General features: G+C 36.0%; 1 long non-coding RNA gene across 3 annotated transcripts; it reads right to left on the reverse strand.

The window, feature by feature from the left end:
- Positions 1 to 775: 775 nt before the first annotated feature.
- LOC114646324 (uncharacterized) lies at positions 776 to 24,430 on the reverse strand. 3 transcript variants are annotated; one of them, XR_003715314.2, is made up of 7 exons: positions 24,055 to 24,430; positions 17,563 to 17,649; positions 14,515 to 14,604; positions 3,350 to 3,403; positions 3,158 to 3,239; positions 2,581 to 2,659; positions 776 to 1,421 (listed from the first exon to the last, which is right to left on the reverse strand). It is a non-coding gene; the product is annotated as an uncharacterized LOC114646324 (long non-coding RNA). The 3 variants fall into 3 exon arrangements; XR_003715313.2 differs by lacking the exon at positions 14,515 to 14,604 and having other exon boundaries at positions 24,055 to 24,423; XR_003715317.2 differs by lacking the exons at positions 14,515 to 14,604; positions 17,563 to 17,649 and having other exon boundaries at positions 24,055 to 24,419.
- Between the last annotated feature and the right edge of the window lie 20 nt (positions 24,431 to 24,450).

Raw genomic sequence — 24,450 nt, forward strand, 5'->3', positions numbered from 1 at the left:
CCAGTCTCTGGTCAACCCCCCCACCAGCCTTGACTCTCTAACAAGACAAGAAAAAACTCCCCCCAAAAAAAAACGTGTAGGGGAAAAAAAATTTGAAGAAACCTTGGGAAAGGCAATTCAGAGAGAGACCCCTTTCCAAGTAGGTTGGGTGTGCAGTGGGTGTCAAAAAAGGGAGTAAATACAATACGATACACAGAACAGAACACAGTAATCCTCGATACAAATAAATATTGTGCCTCAACTGGAAGTCTGAAAGTATAGTTTTAAAATAGTGACAGTTCCATGCAGATTAAAGATTAGCTTTTCAAAGTATTCTTGCTTGTTTCAACTGCACTCAAAAAAAATATCTTGCTGAATTTACTTAACTGAGTTATGTCAATAATTTCCAAACATCTGAGTTGTGTAAACTAAGAATAATATTTTGTAGTATTATCTCCTTAAACGACTTGCACTCAGTCAACATAATGTGGTCAAGTTAGATGAAGTGATTTTTTTATGTTCAACAAATTAAATTAACTAACACAATCTCAACATCGTTTTACTTTGCTGGACCAATTAATGTTTAGTAGAATGAACTAAATGAATTAACATAAAATTAATATCACAGCATTTTGTCTTTACTTAGCTGTGGTTAGCAGTACTAATGGAACTATTTTGAATAGTCCCCACTAAGTGATCTGTTTAATATGGATTGCTTTTTATTTAGCTGGTTTATCAAAATATATGGGTGTCTATTTCCACACAATTCTCCAACATAAAATACCAACAATTATGGTACCTTTTTAACTGCATTTATTAACAAAGCTACAAAATACAAAGTTGAATTATATACAGTAACAATATAAACATCAAATAAAAAAATATTATATAAAATGATATATTGGTCTTTATAACACTGATAAAAGTCATGGAAAATAGGCTGAAATCACATTTAACAGTGGTGGCAACAAAAAACAGCCTGTCCCTTTTAAAAAAAACAAAAAAAAAAACAAAGTGCCTTAAATTTTTCCTTTAAACAGGATTAGTTAGGAAAAGAACAACAAAAAAACAAATAAACACAAATAAACTGTGGTGTGCAACACCTATTGCATCTCGTAAGCCTAAGCTGTTGCTTTAAACAGTTTGTTTTTTAGCACTTGGGCCTTGTTTGATAGTTTGGCCCCATCTAGTTCAATAACTATCTTCTGCAGAACCTCAAAGGTAAATCTCAAATATTGTGGGTGGCTCAAATTCAGTGCATACATTGTGCCAAACAAAATAGCAAATGCATTTGCAATGTTGTGTAGGTTGTGCATCACTTCAACACCTTCGATAATTATTCCAACATCCTCAAAGTCATCAGTGGGTTCTGCTCCTTCATGTATGATGACAAATATGCCTATGGGTGTCTGGTTCATGGCTTCCTGGCTGTCTGCAATATCCTTGAAAAAAAAAATTCAAAAGAGACAAATCATTACCAATAACACATGGCAACAATACTTCCTTTTGAAAACAGATTCTTTCTCAGTTCTAGTTTCTGAGGCATTTTTTTAAAATAAAATCTGGACAAAAGTAAAAGTGGGTATATTGCTTTTCATGCTTTGGTAGTTAGGCTAGCATAGACTGGTGACTCACTACTGAAAGACTGACTGTACTTGAACAGTTTTATTTAGATTTCAAAGTAAGCGATACACTTCAAACCTGGTAAGAGCAGAGGCTTCATGTATAAACGGTGCATATGCCCATTTCCACACTTAAATCACAATGTATAAAAACTAAACTTGGCGTAAAGCCACGCACATTCTCACGGCAGCCTACCCCACTTGAGTATGCAATATTCTGCCTGTTTTTGCAAACTGGTGTACCCAGCAACAAAACAGTGCTACTGATCCTGTGTGGTTTCCCTTTCTCTTCTAGATTCACATCCATGAAATACCCTGAAATGAATGATTATAAATTTAATGCACCCGATTGTAATCAACCTGTAACAATATAATGATGCACGGAATGGCCAAACTATTCCAAATACCACAGCTGCTTTAGCGTTGTTACTCTCAGTGCAAAACTCAAAATATTTTAACCCATTGTATCTGAATATGGTTTCATAGCTATTCAGAAGCTGCTTGGAAGGCTCTACAGCGAGTTGTGTGAAGAACGCAGAGGATGATCAGGATACAGCTTCCAGCCCTGCAAGACATTTATAGCATACGCTGCCTCAGGAACGCTACCAGTATCTGCATGGATTGTAGACAGCCATGAGCACAGTCTATTTGAACTTCTCCCATTCAGCAAATGCTTCAGAGCATTTCCTGCATGGACCTCAGGGATCAGAAACAATTTCATCCCAAGACCTCTAAACACACTCATGCTAGACAAATAAGCTAGACAATCAAGATCACACACCCAAATATCACAGGACCAAATTTGCATCCCCAATTCACCAAACTTCTATGTCTTAGGATTGTTGGAGTACTCAGAGTAAACCCACATAAACATGTGGGAAAATGTTTACAGATTTATGGTCCATGGAATAAAAATTTTTTGGAAAACTGTGCTCCATAAAGCATGCCTTTTACAATAAACATGTGTTTGCATACTTACAAGGTACTCTTTTATGATGTCTTCAGATAATGATAAGTGCTTTTAATATGCAAGCTCTTCTCATTTCAATATGGTTGTTCTGTAGCAAAAAGATATAGAACAACCTTACAGTTATTCATCTTATAAATATGTAGAACATGCTTACAAGATACACATCAATAACAATACCACCCCACATTAATTAGCCAGCTGGCACTGAGACATTAGTAGAAAAAGATAATTTAAAAAAAATTATAAAATAAATACAAACATTTTTGCTTTATAATAATACCTAGTGGTCTAGCCAATTAGAAAGCCACAAGTAAATACACAAATACAAATCCTTGAGTGCAGCGATTTCTTACAGCTTTATAAAATATAGAATTATATTGTTTATGTAGTATCTTGTATATAAATGTTACATAAATTTAAATCTTCAAAAAAGCACTTGTCCCAGTCCAACACAATCTCACGAAAAGCACCTTTAGCTCCAAATCTCTGTAAAACTTTGAAACAAAGCAATCTTTTGTTTGTTATGTACACAAATGAAACTTGGCTGACTGAATTTAAAAAGTGTAGTGCTATATAAATCACATACCTTGTCAATGGCTGTTATGATGTTCCTGATTTTTCTTCACCACAATCTTCACCACAAACTATATACTTCCACATTTAAGGAACTGAAAGTAATAATAAAAAAAGAACATCACATGCTTAATATATATATATATTTAATCACCTCAGTGTTGCATTTTTAACAAGCAAAGAAACACCATAAAATGCTACTTACCAGTACTTAATAAGCCACACTTCCAAATTATGCCTCAATACAGTATATGTCCTCCTGAAAACACATATCATGCACGTTGTGTTAAAGCAGTGTTTCCCAAACTCGGTCCTGGGGAACCCCTGTGGCTGCAGGTTTTTGTTCCAACCAGCTTCTGATTTTAATTGAACTCCTGGACTAATTAATGTGAACTGATATTTCCCAAGTTCTGTATTTAGGGAACAATATAGAAATTAGAAAACTAAGTTTGCTAAAAAAAAATATTAAAATGTACCATGCAGTTATATAGGAATAATGTATATTTTTTCTTTTTAACCGTATTTTCATCTTGATTTTAATTATACTTTTCTAGGTATTCTAATTGTTTAATTAATCCATTATTTACTAATTAGTGGGTCTGACTCTAAAGTAGTTGCAGCCTTTGATTATTCAGTGTTGTTTGCCTGGGTGTCTGATTTGCTTGTTTTAAATTGTCATTATTAAGATACAACGAAGGGGGAAAAACTGCACAGAGAAAGGGCAAAGTATAATGAAATCAACAAAAGAGAGTTAAGCATTCAAATCTATAGCAAAAGCAGAAATATTTCTCAAATGTCTTATAAATATAACAATCATGCTGCTATGCTTTTCTGAATGTCGAATAAAAGAAAAAATAATGCCAGATAATTAAATGAGCTCAGTGCTATCAGGTGGTGTCACTGATTAGGAATCCGGTTGGAACAAAAACCTGAAGCCACAGGGGTTCCCCAGGACCGAGTTTGTGTTAAAGTGTTTAAGCAATTAAGCAAAAACAAATGGCTGGTCACACCAAACACAAAAAATATATTTACTGTATATATAGTAGAAGCAAAGCAGTTAAATAATTTAGTATATTACTCTATGCTAACAAAAATATCAATGCCCTTTACATTTTATCAGGCACAGTTAAAATTTGATAAACTGTGCTACAAGCTAAGAAACAAAGTCGGAGAAAACAATATTTCATCCAAGAAATTAAAATTTAGTGTAAGAAAACATTTCAATAATAAGAAGCATTTTTCAAATGATTCCCAATACTTTTGGTGGCTAAAGGAATTTGTTAATGAACCCAAACTTTAATTTACTACCTAATGTTGTTGTTGGCCACGTGGTTCAACTGACATATTCTCGCATTTTTACTTTTAATCACGCACACAATAAATTCTGAAAAAGTTTGTGTTTAGTAACTAGAAAAGTTGTTGTCAAAATAAATGAAGTACTTACTAGGAGAACAGAAAACTGTGCTCTGTAAAGTATGCCTTTTACAATAAATGTGTTTGCATACTTACAAGGTACTCTTTTATGTCTTCAGGATCCTCATTCAGGTAAAGGATAAGTGCTTTTAGTATGCAAGCTCTTCTCATTTGTTCCAATAGGCACTTCCGTAAGGAACTGGGAGTGGATAACTCTATGATTTTCTGTTTATGAGCGCGTGTAAACTTCTGAGCTACGGAAACCCTTAATGGACAGAAACTAGCCATAATACTTGCCTTGTGCGCTTTACTAAATGCAGTTTTGTAAATACAACAAAGGTGGCTTTAGTGTTTTCAATAATATTTTTAGTCATGTTCATGTTACTAAAGTGCCTTATGTTTTTGCTTAAAACACAGCTCAGTTATTTAAATTTTGAGATATTAGTTTAGTAATTCAAACAAATAACAAAGTCCGTTTTTTTGAGTGTGTAAGATCAACTTTCATGACAGATATTATGGGATGGTAAAATATCATATAAATGTTCATATTCTAAATGAAAATATTTCATTTGAATAGTTTTAAGTATTATACTGTATATACCATCAGAACATATCCTCAATTTTTTTCCGTAAACCTATTAATGATAACAAAACTGTGGTAGATTTGTTACGAAATTTCATTGAAATGCCAGTGTGTCAAAAAGGTTCCACTGTATTTTTACTACACTCAAAAAATTTAATATCACTTTAAAATTCCTTTTCTGAACAAGTAAAGTTTCAGAGAAAAGGTAATAGTCAATGCAAAATATTTTTACATGAAACAAATACTATTATTAACCATTATTTAATAAATGATCATTTAGCTGTTTGTTACTATTAGTTGACAGCCTGCTAAATGAAAATGTGGCAATGTTGAAATTGATCTAAACAAACTAGAAGAAATGGAAGATGGTGAGGTAAGTTTAATCTGAAAGAAGAGTGTGAAGTACTTTCGTTTCAACCCAAATCCAAAAAAATGTATGTTAGGTTAATTGGAGACTCTTATGAATTGCTGGCATATATTCCAGCCTGATTTCTTGAAGTAGACATGCAACAACATCTCAGATCGAGTAGGCTTCTGATTGTGAGCACTTATGAGTACATGGCTAACTTAACAGAAGCAGAAAACCAAGCCAAGCTCAGTGAACAGCTAGTCGGCACAAAAGATGAATTGGCTAACAGCCAAACAGCAGTAATAAACTACTGGAAAGTTAATTATAATTAGTCAACCAGGTAGAAATCAAAACAGAAACCTTACATTTTAGCTTACATGCATCTCATAATGGTTAAACTCTATGAGTGCTACTCCACGGAAACACACAGAGCAGTTTATGGGCTTCCTGTAATGTCCAAGCAAAATTATAATGAAGTACCTTGCCACACAAGTTCAATGCATGCTCCCATTTCCCCTGCCAAAAATTTCACATCCTAAGTCAGTACTTAATACTATGTCCTAAAGTCTCAGGGGATGCTTAGGTAAACATTAAAACATAGCTGTTCTTACCAGTAAAATAAAACATGCATCCTGAAGCATTACCTAATATTACACTTAGTTTGTCCAGCTTCTTGACTCTTAAATATTACAAATAAATTAGATGCTAGATGTCACTCACTTTATACTCCACTGCAAGTTGTTAAAAATAAATAGTAACTTTTGGAATTAATAATAATTAATCACATTTATATAGCGCTTTTCTCACTACTCAAAGCACTTAGTATTGATAAAGGGGAAAAAAATTAAATTACCACTAATGTGTAGCATCCACCATTATTTGCACTAGTATGCTCACCACCCATTAGCTATTAGATGGTAAGGGGGTGACAGAGATAGCCAATTAGTGACAGGGGAAGATTAGGGGCCAGAATGGATGAGGCCGTGATGGGCAATTTAACTTGGACATCAGGATAAATCCTACTGTTTTCAAAAGATGCCCAGGGATCTCTAAGTCAGGACCTTGGTTTTATGTCTCATCCAAAGGATGGCACCATATTTCCTATCAGTGTCTCCATCACTGCACTGGATCCATACACAGCCCACTGGGGGTAAGCACCCCCTGCTGGCCTCACCAACACCTCTTCTAGCATCAACCCTAACTTTTTCTAGATAGTACTGGACGGGCCCAAACATGCTTAGCTTCAGGTAAATGACCTGTTCTAAAGCACAGGTGATATGGTTCCTGACATGCATAACCAAGAACTCAAAGCGGTAGCCACCAGGTTAGTGCATCATTTGTCATGGCACTAAAGTACTAGAGTAGAAATACAGGAATTCAGCAATCCCTTGTGGTGGACAAACAATACAATAACATAACTGGTTATTTTTTAGCATATGCAGCATATGATGTTAACTAATTTAAATTTTAATGTATTTTTTTAGCATACAATTTTATCCAAAGCAACTTAGAAATGAGGTCAACATGATCGAGTGAACATCAGTCCAAATGCTGTTTGAGAAAAAAGTGTTACAGGACAAGGGTACAAATTAATCATCACAAGTGGACAGTACAGAAAAAATATTTAGCATATCAAGTACGGTGACCCTGAAATTAATTATACAAAACTATACTAAGACTGTGAAATTTTAAAATATTAACAATTGTTAAAATGTTAACAACAGTTGAAAATAAATGCCATTTCCACAACATAATATTCTGCCTTAGTCTTTTCCCATCATTGCAAGATGTACTGTAGTGTTTTAAAATCCTGTAGTCTTTTTGATGAACTTTTCTTCAGTTGTTGTGAAAGATAAACTCTTTGCAAAATCAAGTCAGGTCAGCCATTAAGCAAACCAAAATATTAATTGATTGAATTTGATTGAATAGTTCAGCCATTTCTAATTCAGCTTCAGACTTTCCTGGACCCACTGTATTCAATGCATGGTCAAAGTCATCAGCATCAGATTGGCCACAGAGCAATCAGGCAGTTGTGAGATGGACTAAAATTGGTGTTTAAAAAAGGGACATTTCTGTATGTTGATTTAGAAAAAAAAACATGTAAGTAGAAAATGTAAAAGCCAGTGTCTGAGACTGGGATGATAGTGAAGAGGAACATTTCCTAAGTAACCTGGAAACTCTTACAGGTTATTGCTAATAGCTGTCTACATAGATATTTAGTGGTCTTGCAAAAGAATCACCTGCATTGATTATCAAACTACTTTGATTGGTATCTTATCAATATACAGCACTGTGATAACAGAATTCTCAATTTCCACAGAAAACGTTTATATTTACTTGGTTTGAAACTTAATGCGTTCTAGGGATGTTGGTCTCTAATCATCATACTGCAGTATATATACTTCTTGATATACTTCACTTAACAAATGAAAATGTGCATACACTATTGTTGAGCAAAGGAAATTGGTATGTAACATTATTTAACCAAACAACATGTTGATCTAGGCAAATACTGAAGCAGTTATATACCTCTGGGCAAATCAGAATAAAATAAAGCATAGTCAGATATTCCTAACTGCTGACTGCTTCTATTATACTTTTGACATCCTACAGTAGTAGCTACACCCTGTAGCAACAGTGGCTTGTACCTGGCCTAGGTTCCTCTAGGTCTGAGGCTTGCAACCCCTACAATGTCAAAGTTTGGACCCTTTGTATCCATATCACCAGTTCAGACACAGAACCAGTACTCAGTACTAAGCAGCAAGTTTTTATAGATATCAAATATAAAAGAAAATTTCAGAACTTAATTGCATCCTTTGTTTTACTAAATTGGCATTCTACTAAACATCACATTACATGAGTTCTAGTGAGAGAGGATGTCAGAGTTGACGACCACAATTGCTGATCTTGTCACCTGAGGATATCAGATTGCACAAACAGTTTTTGCGATGGGTGACAAATTATGTGACTCCATGATAATTTTTCATCACAGTTTCACATATTTTAAATATTGCGAGCTTACCCCTTTTGTGTTTGCCAATTGCTTGCTGTCTGATAGAGCTGGTGCTGTAAAAATGCTTTCCAGGTATGGACCGTTCATCCACAATTTCTACCCCTTTTTTTCTTTTATCTGTGCTGTCGTGGTATGTGAAATATGAGACATCTGCTAAAGGAGCCTCCCTTCTGTTTTGCAAAAGTCCAAAACACCTGCATTCCTTATGCCTCATAGCAGCATTATATGCCTTGTACTTCCAGGCAAGTGCTCACTGATTGTCAGCTCTCATGGACACACAAGTCTACCCCTATGACTTAAGAAACAAATTGTCTGATTTTGGTGGGGTGAGTTGCACACTGGTTGAACTGAGTCTCAGAGGATGTCTGAATACATGACTAACAGTCATGGGAGCATGCTGTGATTGCCCCTGACTCACTAAGATTATGTAAGTGAAGTCTGCAACTAAAATTGCTGGGAAAAATTGTGTAATGTGACAGGGCCTTCGGGTATTATCCCTCAACCCAGTCCACATTTTAAAACAATATAAAATGTGTTGTTGCATTAAATAAATATATGTAGAAGATAACTCATGCAGTCATTTCCAGTAACACTCATCTGAGCGGTGTGTGAATGATACATTGCAGTAGTCAATCAATTTGTAGCTTTCAGTTAATTCAAAACTTAATGTAATTGTCAATAAAAACCTTTGCAACTTACGAAATGTTTGCAATTATACTTCAGTATACCATAGAATCATCTAACAAAAAGATCTAAACACACTGAAACAGCAAACTTTGTGACAATACTTGTGTCATTCTTAAAACTTTTGGCCATGACTGTAGACATTGGCAGATATTTTCTGGGCTAAACAGGGAAGGTTTTGGCATAAAGTTAGACTATTCATTCCACCCTTCTTTTTCAGTCCATGTGTCCATTTGTCTAGTACAGATATTGAAATCCAAAAGGTGTGACTAACTACAGAACTAAAAATTTTCTAGGTTAGTATAATTCCACAAGTTTTAAAAGTTTAGATCAAAAATATGAGAGATGAGTTTATGAAGTTCAGTCCCCAATTAGTTGAATCACTTGGTCGGGGTTTCCTCATTCAGTAAAAGCTGGACCAGCTCATGTGCAGAAGTAGTCACCAAGAACAAAGAATTGGCAAGACTAGATTTAACCAGAATATTTTTCAGTAATAAAATTTAGTGGTGGGTTACAGCTAGCCCAAATTAAGTTTGGGAAACCAGGAAGGTATTTAAAATAAATATTACAGAAACCCTTCAATTGTTTTTGGAAAAGTTTTTTTTTTTGGTAAAATATAACCAAAAACACCTCAGCCTATTGATTCAGCTTTTGCAGCATTTTATAAGGATAATTCTGTCACAGGATTTTCCGATTAGAAAGTTGAGGATGTCTGGAAGAATTACACTTGTTGTAAAACCTTATGAGGGACAGTTTAATCAGTCTTCCTGAGCTTTACAAGAAAAGCTATAATGCTGAGGGATAGATATCAATCAAACATTACTGCTAAGAAACCCAGGCCTTGCAGAAAGATTGACAGTCTTTGCCCCAACTCTGAAAACAAGAACATAGAAATCCAAACAACAGAAGGTGTGAACTAAGGTGACAAACATGACGTGTTTGTGCTCCTGAATCAAAAAATAAGTCCTGAAACAACAAGAAAAGTTTATTAGAAAACCTTATTCACATTGAGAAATGACCAGACATCAAGTACATGGTTGGGATCACCAGAAAGGTTTCAAGTGGCCATAAGGAAAGGTGAATCTAAGGTAGACGTCAAACTGGACACATCATTGTGCATAGGTAAGTAGCAACGAAAAATATATAAAATGGTCATATGTCCCTAGATTTAAGTCAAAACAGTTCAATACTGTACAAACTATAGTAACCAGCACAAATGACATACTAAGAGGTTCACAGAATACAATAAGACACTGATAATCAAAGCAATAACTAAAGGCACTGGTCAAATTAAAACCGCCAAAAAAGTTATAGTCAGAAATGTGAAGACCAGTATTTATATGAAGTCATTCTCAAAATCAGCTAACATGGAGTTAATAATCTGATGTTTCATGCTAAAGGAGTTCATTGTATATCTTTAAAATGGAAAATTGAACAAATGCAGTCAGCTAGCTGCTTAAGTTTCCTTGAGTTATAGTGTACATCTCAGGGCTGAGGCAAATGAAGAAAGAAAAAGATTGCAGTGAGACAACTCAAGTAGTCTTTTAGCACACATAGCAAATTTAGAACCTTCAAATAATCAGAGATATGCTTCGGAAAGTGGGAGGAAAACTGCAATATGCAGAGAAAAGTCTATCCAGACAAAGAAAGCACATTCATACTCAGATATAAATAGTGAGTTGAAGCCGGATGCTGGATCACTGAGACAGAAGCACTAACAACTGTACCACTGTGTTGTCCTGTTATTAGATGGAATATTATAAGTAAATTAGATATGTTACCTGGCTTTGCCTGGGAAATTTCCCAAGACAGTGAGCCTCGGTATAGTGTCATCGATTAATTGGGTGTATCGGAAGTACTATATAGACAAGCATTTTTTTGTATACAAAAAAAATATATTTTTTTTAAACAAAGGAAAATAAGATTAGCTCACTGGTGCTCCTTGCTCTTGAACATACTTTATATACTTGCCCATGAATAAAACATTTGTGCCAGAGATCTGATCTTGCTTTTCCTAGTGACAGACCTTAGCATTTGTTGATGGTCATTGGAAAACAATTTCACAGAAAACTGTATTCTTTTGAGCTTGACAATTAGTAGCAATAATGGGAATTTTGGGTTAAAATATAATTTCACCCTGTCTTCAGCACCTGGTAGCTTCAATCACATTTGAATCAAAATGCTTTGATCTGTAATATTGTACCGTTGCCTAGTTGTAGAAGGTTTGAATTGAATGAATTTAAGCATTGTATACAAAAGAACACCCTCTCTATGTTCTATCCATGGGACATCCCTTTACTGAACTGTGCAAGCACTCAAACAGATCAAAGCATGCCATTGCATCTGGCTTTTGTTGCACCCAAGGCTTGTAGTTCTGCTTTGCAAAAAGGAGCACAGCGATACATCACAATCTGGCCTCCAAGAGGACACCACATGAGCAAAGGGGACTGCCCCAACCTGCACCATTCTGTGAAGTATATGTATATAAGCGACAATCTTAGGGGTATAAAGTACATCCACAGCTTGAATATATATGCATTTTCCACAACATAATGAGGAGTAGAAAGAGGCTGACAGAACAGGGAGTACTGCATGTACCCAAGGACGCCACATCATCATCTTCTTCTCTCCCCCTTCCTTTAGGGATCTAATGAAGCACAACCTACGCTCACAGCAATAGCGCCTGGCACCCACAGTCAAAGTTTATAGAACATTTGCCATTTGCTAAGTTTGAGCTTCACTGAAATTTAGTCTTTCCATTTCATTTCTACTGACAGCCTTAATTTGTATAAAGTGCCAACCCCGAGCACTCAGCCAAAGAAACGATGCACGAAATATCATAGCCTACTTAAGTATTATTATTGGTAAATATCGACAAATAAAAAACATGCACTGGCTAATTTTCTCTATAATATTACCAAGTTTCAATCAAATCAATTTACATTTTGGGATATTTAGTTTTTCTATTTAAAGGTTTGTTTTTTACCCCTAAATACTGAAATATTAAAATGTCCCTAGATGTACAATCCTGAAAATTACAGCTTATTAACTACACGGGAAATCATCTTTTTATTTGATGAGTGAGCCAGTCGGTCAGTCAGTCAGTCTGACAACTCTGCCTTTTGTATATATATTGCAAAAAGAAAGTTTATTTCCTCTTTCTTCATTTTTCCTTAAGCATTTACTGACTACTCCTGTTTTCCTGAACAACTTGCCTGCTAACTTCCTGAAAAAGCATTTCCTAGTATAAAATCAAACAGGATCATGAGGCCTATTGTAGTAAATGTATTGTACAAAATGCTAAAATTGTATGATTTATGATGTTCAAACAGATAGATTAATAGAACTAAAATAAAATTAAAACAATTTCTCTCTGTGTAGCTTTTGCTTTAAAGGTAACAATTTTTTATATATGATTATAGATGTAAATACAAATAAAACACTAAAGAAAGGCATCTATCTGCAATAAAAATTGAACAATCATGCAGATCTGTGTATTTTCTCTTAGCAGTACATTTTGAAGCATGGCTATAATTTTATTGACTGTATGGGTAATGTAAATAAGAAAACAGTGATTTCAAACTTCACTTTGACTTGTAATCTATCACAAACAGTATAAAGAGAACACATTTAATGTTTAGTCTGGTCAATTTCATTTTTTTTTATAAATATTCATCCACTCTTACCATTGGGGGCCTGCAGCACATCCCAAAAAAAGGAGGGATGGGCCAATTTAGGACCAAATATGAGTTAAAAAAAAAAGAACAGAATGATGTGAGTTGAAGCTGATAATGTTCAAGAGATGATTATTATCATATTTTGGGTTAAACTCTGCATCCAGGAATGCCCGAGTCCTTTAGGAACAAACATGAGCTGAGAATTGCCAATTTTTATACAAACATGTGAAAAAACATTCTAAAACTGAATAACAATGTTTCTCAAAAACAGCTTGGAAGGAATTTGGGTGTCTCTCTTTATTAAAAGATTTCAGGAATGTTGAGAAATTTTGGTTCATAAAGGGCATGGGCACAAGCCTAAACTGACTACCTGTGATCTCCAATCCTTCAGACGACACTACATCTCCAGTCCTTCAGACAAAACTACATCCAGAACCATTATTTGTGATTAAGTTGTATAACCACGTGGGCTCAGGAGTAACACATTACATATAGTTACATTCACAATTGCTGGTAACAACTGTACTGTGCAAAAACAAAGCTTTATGTCAGCAGTGTCCAGAGACATCTAGGATTGGCCATCACACAGTGAAAATATGTACTGTGGTTGGACAAATCAACATATCAGGTCTTTTTTTAGAAGAAATGCACATTGTGCCCTCCAAAACAAAGAAGAATAGGATCATCTAGACTGCTACTAGCTACAGGTTCAGAAGCCAGCATCTGTGATGGTACTTGGTCGTGTCAGTGCCTTGGGCAAGGGTAACCTGTGCTTATGTGAAGGCACCATTAATGCCAAAAAGTACATACAGATTTTGGAGTACAATATGCTTCCTTTAAGATAACATCTCTTTCATCGACGTCCATGTACATCTCAGTAAGGCAATGCAAAATCACATTCTGAGCACATTAAAAAGGCAAGACTATACAGGAATAGGGTATTGGTTCTCAACTGGCCTTCCTTCAGTCCTGGATTCTCCTCAGCTGAGAATGAGTGGCACATTTTGAAATGCAAAATACGACAGCAAAGATACCATACTGTTGCAAGAAGAATGGGAGAATGGGACACGACTACGCCTGAAACACTCAATAAACTGAAGTCTTCAGTACCTAACTGCTTATTAACTGTTGTGAAAAGGAAAGGCAGTTTTACAAAATGGTAAGTTCTTTACTGCCCAAACTTTTTTTTTTAAATGTTGCAAATATCAAAATCAAAATAAGGGTTTATTTTTGAAAAAAAAAACAATAAAATGAATTAGTTGTAACATCAAATAATGGACTGATATATGCTTTTCAGGTAAAATATTTACTATCATTTACTAATCACTGCTCACTGCTTTCTGCTTTTATTGGAATTTTGCATAACATCCCAAAATTTGCAGAGTTGGGTTTGTACATAACATTTGCATTAAAGACTCAAACTTGTTTGCAAACAAAGATCAAATTTCTGATGTGAACATTATGGAGAACTGAACAATGTTACTGTGTTGTCGAAATGTATCTATAAAGCATGGTAAAGGTAAATGTTGCAAACTTGAATAACCAAAAATATAAAGTATTATTTTTACTCTAGGAGTTTCACAGTAGTCATGTGGTTGCGGCTGCTAAATCACAATTTTCAAGTCCAGAATTTGCATATTTTTCTACTTACTTTTGGGTTTTCCTGGTTTCACTTTCATATCTCCTGTGTATTATACAGAAGGTTAATTGGTGATCCTAAACTGGCTTAATCCTTTTGAATCTGAAATGGGTGACAGTGAATTAATAGTTATTTTAAATTGAATTATATTCTAGTATTGTCTATTTTATAGCAAATTGTAAAATGTAGGTTTGCAGTGCCCCTTCTTATTCACTTTTGATTTATCAACATTTTAACTTAATGATTAACTGAGAGAACAAGTACCAGTAAGAGTTCAGTCTAGTTAAAACATCTTAGGTTTTCAAAAAACAGTCAATCAGTCAGTCATTGTCCAACCTGCTATATCCTAACACAGGGTCACGGGGGTCTGCTGGAGCCAATCCCAGCCAACACAGGGAGCAGGGCAGGAACAAATCCCTGGGCAGGGTGCCAGTCCACCGCAGGACATTTTCAAAAAACATTTCATATAATTCCAGACAAAGATAAAGCCTAAAGGAAGAAGTCATGTGCATGTAAAACCATATTGCAAATTAGTATGTGGGTGTGGAAAAGAGAGGAATAACATTCAGGGATATATGTTTAGACCACTAGTTCTAATTTAATTTACCAATATAAATTTACATTGAGTGCCCCTTTATTAAGCAGACCTTACCTTTCTAAGTGATTCAGTGTTCAGTGACAGTGTCAATGTGCACACAATAGCAGCAGCATGCCCATCTGCAAATAAGCTTTTTCATCAGGATAATGCTCCATGCCACAAAACTAGGAAAACCCTGGAATGGTTCCAAGAACATGACAGCAAATTCATCTTAAAGCTGTGACCTCCTTAGTCACTGGATTTCAAACTTTACAAAAATCTGTGGCAAAAAAAATGGAATGGCTACTTGGGACAGAAATTCACTACCATTTAATCTGCCACATTTATGAGATGCATAGGAGTTGAAATGGACCAGCATCTCTGGACCTGTTGTGTCTATGCCCTGATTGAAAAGAACATTTTGAGTGGAAGTTAGGCAGGTGTGTTTAGGTAGGCTTGTTTAATAAAATGGCAGTGTGGATAATCCAAGAAAACTTGTGAAATGTTTGGTAGAACAACAAGTAGTGCACAGGCAGTAAAAATAATTCAGATAATCTCAGGCAATCATCAGATTGGTCAATTATTTTCAAAATACAGTTCACCCCAAACATATAGATGGTACTCCATGCAGTTACCAAAAACATTAAACATAATGAAGATAGGATACAGCTAAGTACAATGAGAAAAAACCTTGTATATACTGTATGTCAGCAAAAGTATATAGTATGTTGAATGTATGATATAGATTACAGTACCAAATAATACTGCTTTATCTGATATCCTTGTGTTTTATATGTTCTAAAATCTTATGCAAGACATATCCTGTATTGGCTTTGCAGGAAACATCCCACCTTGAGTCATAATATTATAAAGAATTACAATTTACTCTAAGTATGTTTCTTCCTATTTCAATTGGCTGTTGGAATTAATTTATTACTGACAAACTGATAAATTTAAATGTCAACATAAGTAAGACACAATATTAGACCTAAATAATATAAGAAAGACATACTGTATGTCATAACATAAACTCCTCTTTTCTTGACATTGGTTTTACAAAAATTTGATCTTTCATTTGTTTTACAGAGCTTCCCTTAACTACACAGAAGAGAGCTCTAATGCCCTCCTATATTTATTTGTGGCAAGTTTAACACAACCTAAAAAGCTACAAACAAATCCTTAAGTAAACAACAGTATTAACTGTATGTATATCCGTAGTTATGAATATTTCAAAAGTATTAACTGAATCTGGCACTTATTAGTGATGTAGCCTCAATGAGCCAAAGATTGCTGCTATGTAAGGTAGGCTTCAGAGTTGAGGTTTAAAATCTTAAGTAGAATCTGGCAACCTGAGTTGATCATTCTGTTATACAAGAGGTGCAAAATATACATGAGATAAGGAACGAAGATAGAGATTAAGAATACAGTATAATAAGCTTGCAATAATAACAACAAACAGCAAAGCAGTATCACAGCAGTGTGTCCCCACCACCTGCTGCTAAGTGGCAAGTAATGGCTGGACCAAACATTTGCAGAAGTGCTCAGAAATTGAAAGTCAAAGGTTTTGTACATTTAATGCTTGTTTTACCACAGGCTGCTAGAAATAAAAATAATTAAAGGTGGCACTGCAAGGAAAACAGTGAATAAGAAGGCACCTAGAAACCATGATATTCTATGCACTGGCAACAGCACTGAAGCACCATGAAGAGATAACTGTTGTAGAGAAAGACAGCTTGATCTTTCCCAAAATCAGTATGGCTCAGACTGTTACGCTGGGTGAAATATTTATACTTCAAGAAGTTAGTACTCAATCTTTCTGAGAATAAATCTTTTAAAATCTATGAAAGTCTACTTTACCAAAGAATGGATATCTAAGAAGAGACATGCAACAGCCCTCTGTGACTCTTTTCTTTTGTGCAATATATCTTTCCACTCATTCATTTTTTTCCTGTATTGCATTTCAAAGTCACAGGCCATGGCCATTATCGTCTGTTTCATAATAATTTTTAGCTATCATTGGTGCCAGTAGTAATGGGAATATTAGTATTTGTTTATAAAATGTAAAAATTATGCTAGTGGCATTATATTTCTCAATTTCATGATAGATATGTTTTATCACACCAACCCCATTAATCTCTTAAAGAAAAATGTTTTTGTAATTATCTGATTTATATAATGTTTCCTGAAATGTTTACTGTTTAATAATCATACTTTACATTTAAGATGTTATCTCTATCTGTCTGTCTATAGTATTCACCCCCTTTAAAGTTTTCAGGTTTTTTTGTTATATAGTGTTTTTGACATTAATCGATAGAAAAAGACTCTTTAGTGTCAAAGTGAAAACAGATCTCTTCATTGTAAATTAATTACAAATATAAAACAAAACAATTTAATATTCACTCCCTTTAATATGATGCACCTAAATCATCACTGCTGCAGCTGTTTGGATTTAGAAGTCACATGATTAGTTAAATAGAACTCACCCAATGTAGTCAAGTGGTCTCAGTTGATTGTAGTATAAATGCACCTGCGTTTAGAAGGTCTAGCTTGTGGTGAGTTAGTATCATGGCCTAAAATGAAGACAAAAGAACAACCCAGGCAACTCTGTGAAAAGGAGATTGAAAAGCAGAAACCAGGGGATGGATACAAGAAAATTTCCAAGTCACCAAATATCTCTTGGAGTCATTAGTCATTAAGAAATGGAAAGAGTATGACATAGCTGTAAATCTGCTAGATCAGGCTGTCCACAAGCTGAATGACTGTGCAAGAACACTACTGAAAGAGATAATCAAGAGATGTATGATAACTCTGTAGACGTTACAAGCTACAGTAGCTGAGATTGAAGAGACTGTTCATGCAACAACTGTTGCCTGGATGCTTCACCAGTTGTAGGTTTCTGGGACAGTGGTAAAGAGAAAGCTACATGTGACATCTCAGCTAGAGTTTGCCAGAAGGCACACGGATGATAGTTCTATGATTTGATGAGACCAAAAATTGGTTTTTGGCCATCAGTCTATATGCTTTTTTTGGCATAAGCCAAACACCACACCATTTTCAAAAGCATACCACCCCCACCATGACTCATGGTTGTGGCTGCGTCATATTGCTTGAAAGGCATGAGAGAGTACAGGGGGAAATTAATGTTGCAAAATACAGAGAAATCCTAGTCTGCAAGAAACCTCTGGCTTGGGAGAAGATTTGTATTCCAGCCATACAACAACCCCAGGAATAAGAGCGCAAAGTGTATGAATAGTGAGAAAAGCACTATATAAATATAATGAATAATTATTATTAAGCTACACAGGAATGGCTTAATACCAATAATGTAAATGTCCTGGAGTGGCTGAGTCCAGATAGAATAGTGGCTGGACTTGAAAAAGGCAGTTCATGCATGATTCCCAGACAACCTGACAGATCTTGAGAAATTTTGCAAAGAATGGAAGAATGTTGCAGTGTCCAGATATGTAAAGCTAATAATGTGAGACTTGTGCATACAGACTCAAGGCTGTCGTGGCTTCCAAAGGTATATCTACTAAACACTGACTTGAATATCTGTGCGATATTTGTAATTAATTTAAACCATGTTTCAGATATCTGTTTTCATATTGACATTAAAAAGTTTTTTGTGGTGATCTATCTATCTATCTATCTATCTATCTATCTATCTATCTATCTATCTATCTATCTATCTATCTATCTATCTATCTATCTATCTATCTATCTATTGCAGGGAACTGCCCGGACACAGACAGGTAGACAAGATGTTATCACCCAACACACGTTTATTTACATTATTTACATACATTGTAGTGCACAATACCCATGGCCGCAGCGCCAATCACCCCTTAAGTCCTGGCCACAACACAATGCCTTCACCAAGTCTCTGGTCTGCCTCCACTCCTCTTCACCAAGCTTCATCCTCTTCCACCCAACCAACTCTTGCCCCTGACTGGAGGGAGGCGGCCCCTTTTATACACCCCGGATGGACTCCAGGTGCATCCTAAGGGCTTCTGTAGCCACACCCCTGTGTGGCGGAAGCTCTGTCTGTGTATCCGGAAGTCCTCCAGGTGTCCCCAATACTCTTCCCCCCAGCACTTCCGGGTGTGGCGGAAGTACTGAGGTCCAGGGCTCCCAAGGCATCGGGGCGCCCCCCTGGCGGTGACTACGGGCCCCTACAGGGTTGAGCTTCCAAGCTCTGTACCCGTGGCCCTCACAGCAACCAGGGAGGATGCCCACTTGTGTTATGGAGGAGGCACAAGCCCTCTTCTGGTCCTCCTGGGCATCCCGGCCGGGCATGAACCCCCGCTGGGTATCTACATAAAATTAAATATGTTGCCAACATGCTTTCTTTTACTTAACTGACATTGCATTATATTGAAAACAAGATTTAAATTGGATTTGTGTGCCTCTTATCACAACTTATAATTAGAAAGTATGAACATCTACACACACAAAAAGAACACAATTAAAAAAACTCAATAAAATTTCAAAACTGCCTTCAGAACATTTGACTTAAAGGAACAGAAGGCAAGGAAACTTTTTTTCTGTCAAAGAAACTGTCAATAATGGATATGTGCAAAACATGCATTAATCAACAAAAAGTCCAAGCATAATTTATCTCTTTTTTAGAATGCCTGCTCTAAGCTTTCATCAAATTTCAGGCATTCATTTCTCTATGCTACAGTCTCTCATTTTTGGGTGGATTACAATATACTAAACAGGCATGTGCAGTAAAGGTATTTGTTAAATTAAAGACAATCCACTATTTTCCTTGGCTGGAAATTTAAAATAAAGTGAGGAAAGGGAATGCACTCAAATTAATTCATTAAAACAACTGCAAAGTTTTATTATTTTGAAATAATTAACATCTGAAAAATTCTGGAGTTGCAAAGTGGTCATTGTAAAGAAGGGCTTGTGAATTTGGTATTGATGTAAGAATTTAACTGCACACAAGGAAAACAGTGCCCCCTACTGAGCTACTGAAATAAAACATGACTCTTTGATGCCTCATACCTAATCACTGATAAGCCAGTAAGTGATATTTTTGGATGTTAACACAATCATTCCAATTATTCTATTAGAATGTGTTAATAATGCTAATTCTTAAAAAAAAATAATAATGGAGATTACCTTGCTGTTTGTTTTTTTAAATGACATATTTTGTAAAAGTGTTTATAATATCTGAAATATGAAGACATACCAATTATAAACCTTACTATATCTACTGTATTTCCTCATATTCATGAAACTGTTACAAAACCATTTAGTTCTACGCCCATTTTACTATAACATTTTTTCTGTTTCTTTATATGTCATACAGCATCAGCTGAAAAGTACAGTAAAATGTGCACATTATGTCTTTTTCAGTATACGTCTTTGCTCTCATTGCCCATTGCACTGGCCTTATACAATTATAACAGCTGGCTAAATTATACCCCATCAAATCTTAACAAAATGTCTCTGTAGAACTCAAAATTGGGAACCTGGCATTTATAAATCCATCTCCAGAATACACTGAAGACATATTTTAAAGCCGCCTCTCTTTTGCCTTCCATTAAGTGTGATGCATTTATAACAAGTGAAGTTTCAAACTGCCTCTCCACATCTTTCTTTTTATGAGTAGAAAAGTTCTGTGGTTCAAAATGCTATCTTCAGTTACAGATACATAATCACTCTTTTTTAAAAATATACTCATTATAAAAAGTTGTGTATGTAGTCTATACTCCTGAGAAGTTTTCTACACTTTATTTTTCAGAGTACTGAGTTTCTATTGATATAGGTTTAAAAAGAAAGAAACCATGGTATAATTGTTCAGATATAATCATTTTTCACTATGTTGGAAGCTTGCTGATGTGCACCACTATTTCTCTACAATGTTATTAATTAATGTTCCATTACAAACAGAGGTGGAATTATGAAGGATGGGACCCGGGTCTTGAACCATTGTTTGAGTTCCACCTAAGTGTTCTGATGGAACCACAGAAGAACTAGTATGTAATGTCAAAGATTTGGATTCACCAAAACTTGAATAGCTACTACACAAGCAAATGCAAGGAAAGCAAGCGTGTGCAGTAGGTGTATAGACAGCCTCACACACCAAAAAAAAACCAAAAACAGCATCTAAGATTATGAGTCATACAAAGACATGAGTGAGACAGAGTATGCAATGCATTGATCCACCTACTGTCTATTTTGAAAGAGAGGGAGAAGGAGAGAGGGAGAAGAAAAAAGCATCCATTATATGCTTGGACCTAGTTATTTTCACAGTGCCAGGACTTTCAGCTGTTAAAGTTAAACTAAGAAAAAATTAAAACACGATTAAAAGTATATAAAAAATAAACTTGATAAACAAACTAAAAATAAAAACAAATAAGCACGTTTAGCTTGTCACCAGTTTGCAGAGTCTAGGCAGTCGGTCCTTTACGTGCTGTTCAGTAAAGACACGACCAACTGCGTAATCGTACTAATCCAGTTTGTATCTCTTCATTCTCAACCGACCTTTCCAAACCAGCTGATTTGGCAACATGAGCTAATATGCCTTCACTTATTAAATTCTGTAAAGGATCATCTGTACATAATGCATCTGCCGTGCACCCTGAAGATCAGTGAACGGCTGCTTTGAAAGTTACCCAGCACTTTTGTTACACCACGCATGTTCATTAATGCCGTCAGTTTCCCGTTCGTACAAAATCATCACCTTCGTAAGCTTCATTGTCGCTATAACTGGAATGCTGTCACTGCTATTGCTGAAGAACTGTTACCAATACGACAAACCGTTTTTATTTTGTTACGTGCTTTCTGTTCCTACAGTCCGTACACGGGTCTCCTGCTGCAGCAAATGCTGTCCGACAGCCGCCCTCCCGTTACTCCCTGCAATTCATTGGAGACGCATAAAGTCGGGGATGACGGTGGGCGTGTGCCTAGCGGTGGACGAGTTATCTCAGGGGTAACGGTAAAAAGGTTAAAGAAGAGTCACTCGATCAGCCAAACGAAAAATATTTTGCATACATCGACATTAATGTCGGGACCCTTGTTGTCCGCGGGGCCCTTGGCTGCAGCTCAATAGACCGTACAGGCGTACGTCTGTGAATAGGGATGCGAAATGATAGCTAAATAATATACAGTGTGCCTTTAAATAATATACATTGTGCCTTTAAATTTATTTGCAAACTTATTCAGTTCAGAAATGTACTTGTCCGTCACAAAAGTAAAGCAAACACAGACGTATACATTTATTTAAAAGTAATAACGCTGGTAGAAGTTTCAAGCATTGCCGAGATGATGCGTGAGAGTTACCAAGGGCGCATCTTTCATGAGCAGGCACGTGTTTTAGCTGGTGCATGCGTTACAACAAGTAGTATGCCGTAAAGAATCCTTAGCGCTCCAGGGATGACGTTGATCTCGACAATTATGAAGCTTTTATTCACTTCTGCAGCAAACGCCCAGCATATCGCTGTACCAACACATGGGATTTGGCTTTTACATGTTTACCCCGGTGTGTCTTACGCAAACCATCACGTACCCGTTATAATCTGAAGGACACAAGTGTCACTTAAAGTAAAAAATCAATATCATAAGTAATTCAGATGCATATTGTATCTTTTTAAAGCGATACTCAGCATACTGACAGCTACGTCTGGTGGACAGCACCAAAACCACAGGATTTACCCCAAGTGAAGTCGCTTCTCTCTGCGACTCATCCATTATATTATATATCTGCACCCCTTTTCTGACATGGGCTGTTTTTTATAGGCTTTCTTTGATAAAAAGAGAGTGTGAGGACACGTTTGTTTGCTTTAGTGGGGTCCTTCATTTAGTGAGAAAATATTAACAGGAGAGCAATGTCCAGTAGATGTTGCAGTTAAATAAACAACAGTAATGACCCCTGACCTTAATGCCACAGTTTAAAACATTATTGGAGTCATTTTGTAGGACTTTTATAGCTGTTTTCTCACATACATGTAGACAGATAAGGCACAGAAAAGAAATGAAAAGAATTTAAATAAGGATAGAATATGGGCCCTTTCAAAAATAATGCCTGGTATGTATTTCACTCATTCACTCACACACGCACACACACACTGTAACGCAGCATTGGCATACATACATGATTCACACGTAAGAGTGGGAATCGGTGCACATAACTAAAATAATCACATTTTTACAATATTAATTTAATCATTAGTAGATATACACTAACAACTGACAGCAATGACCCTTCCTTCCGTCACAATTATCAATTTATTTGTTGCAGGGTGTCTGATTCTGTCTCGACAGCACTGGACGCAATGAACCAGTCCTTGGGCGGGCGAAAATCCATCATAGGGCATAGTCACCCAAAACCATATCATACATGACAATATGGAACGAGGCAATTAAGCCAACCGTCGTGTCGTTCCGATACGCGTGCAAACCCAGGGTCTTGCACTGCGCCACCATGCCGCCTCAACAACGTTACTAACATCACGTAATTCATATTCGCATTAAGATTTTAAGAAGATAGTTGTATAGGGAAGCTGAATTATGGGACGCATGACATTACCGCGGGCGTCTCATATTTTTATTAGTTGTATTTATCTAAATCTATATAGTATGTAATCATGGTTTAAAAAGAAAATAAATTGCAATAATTAATGCATGAAATCGCATCACAATTTAATTACTTAAAGTAATGTTACATATCAATCAGTTGGATGCAAAAGTGTGACTGGATTACACAGGTCTGAAAATGGACGGATGCGCGGATGAAATTTGTAAAACTTTAAACAATTAAACAAACAAGTCAGATAAAAGGATTATATCGATTAAATAATGTAAAACGAAAAAACACCACTAGCTTGATTTTTTTTTCAAAATTATGTTCTAATCAAAAACATTCCTCAAGACAATTTCACATAAAATGCCTTAACAGCAGTGAATGAGTTAAGCTACGGTTTCTCTTCGTATCAGCAGAATGGAAAATCGGCAGTTGTTACCCAAGTGATTCCAGATCCTTTCCTTGCAATTTCTTTCTTTTTTTCTCCTAAAGGCTCACAGAAGACATGTGGCTGATTCAGAAGGCTGAATACTAGAGCAGTTGAGCAGCTTTTCTTCACGGCATTGCTGCAGCAGGATCGAAGTGAGATATCGAGGGTTCCCGTTTGAAGTTGGTCACAAAATAGACTTTTCTGCTCAGTGCAGTAACACTGACTAGCAAGAGAGTTAACATTCCGAAACTGCACGTCCATATACTTGACTTACATGGACGAGAAGTTAATCGATCGAATAGTTTGTCAGTTTCATTGTTACCTTCCGACAACGAAACGCGTGCGTGTGATTGCGTGCATGCGTGTGCGCGAGATACATTGGGGAGGCTGTGTGTGTGTGTGCGC

The sequence above is a fragment of the Erpetoichthys calabaricus genome, chromosome 2 (assembly GCF_900747795.2).
Source record: "Erpetoichthys calabaricus chromosome 2, fErpCal1.3, whole genome shotgun sequence".
Taxonomy (NCBI): Eukaryota; Metazoa; Chordata; class Cladistia; order Polypteriformes; family Polypteridae; genus Erpetoichthys; species Erpetoichthys calabaricus.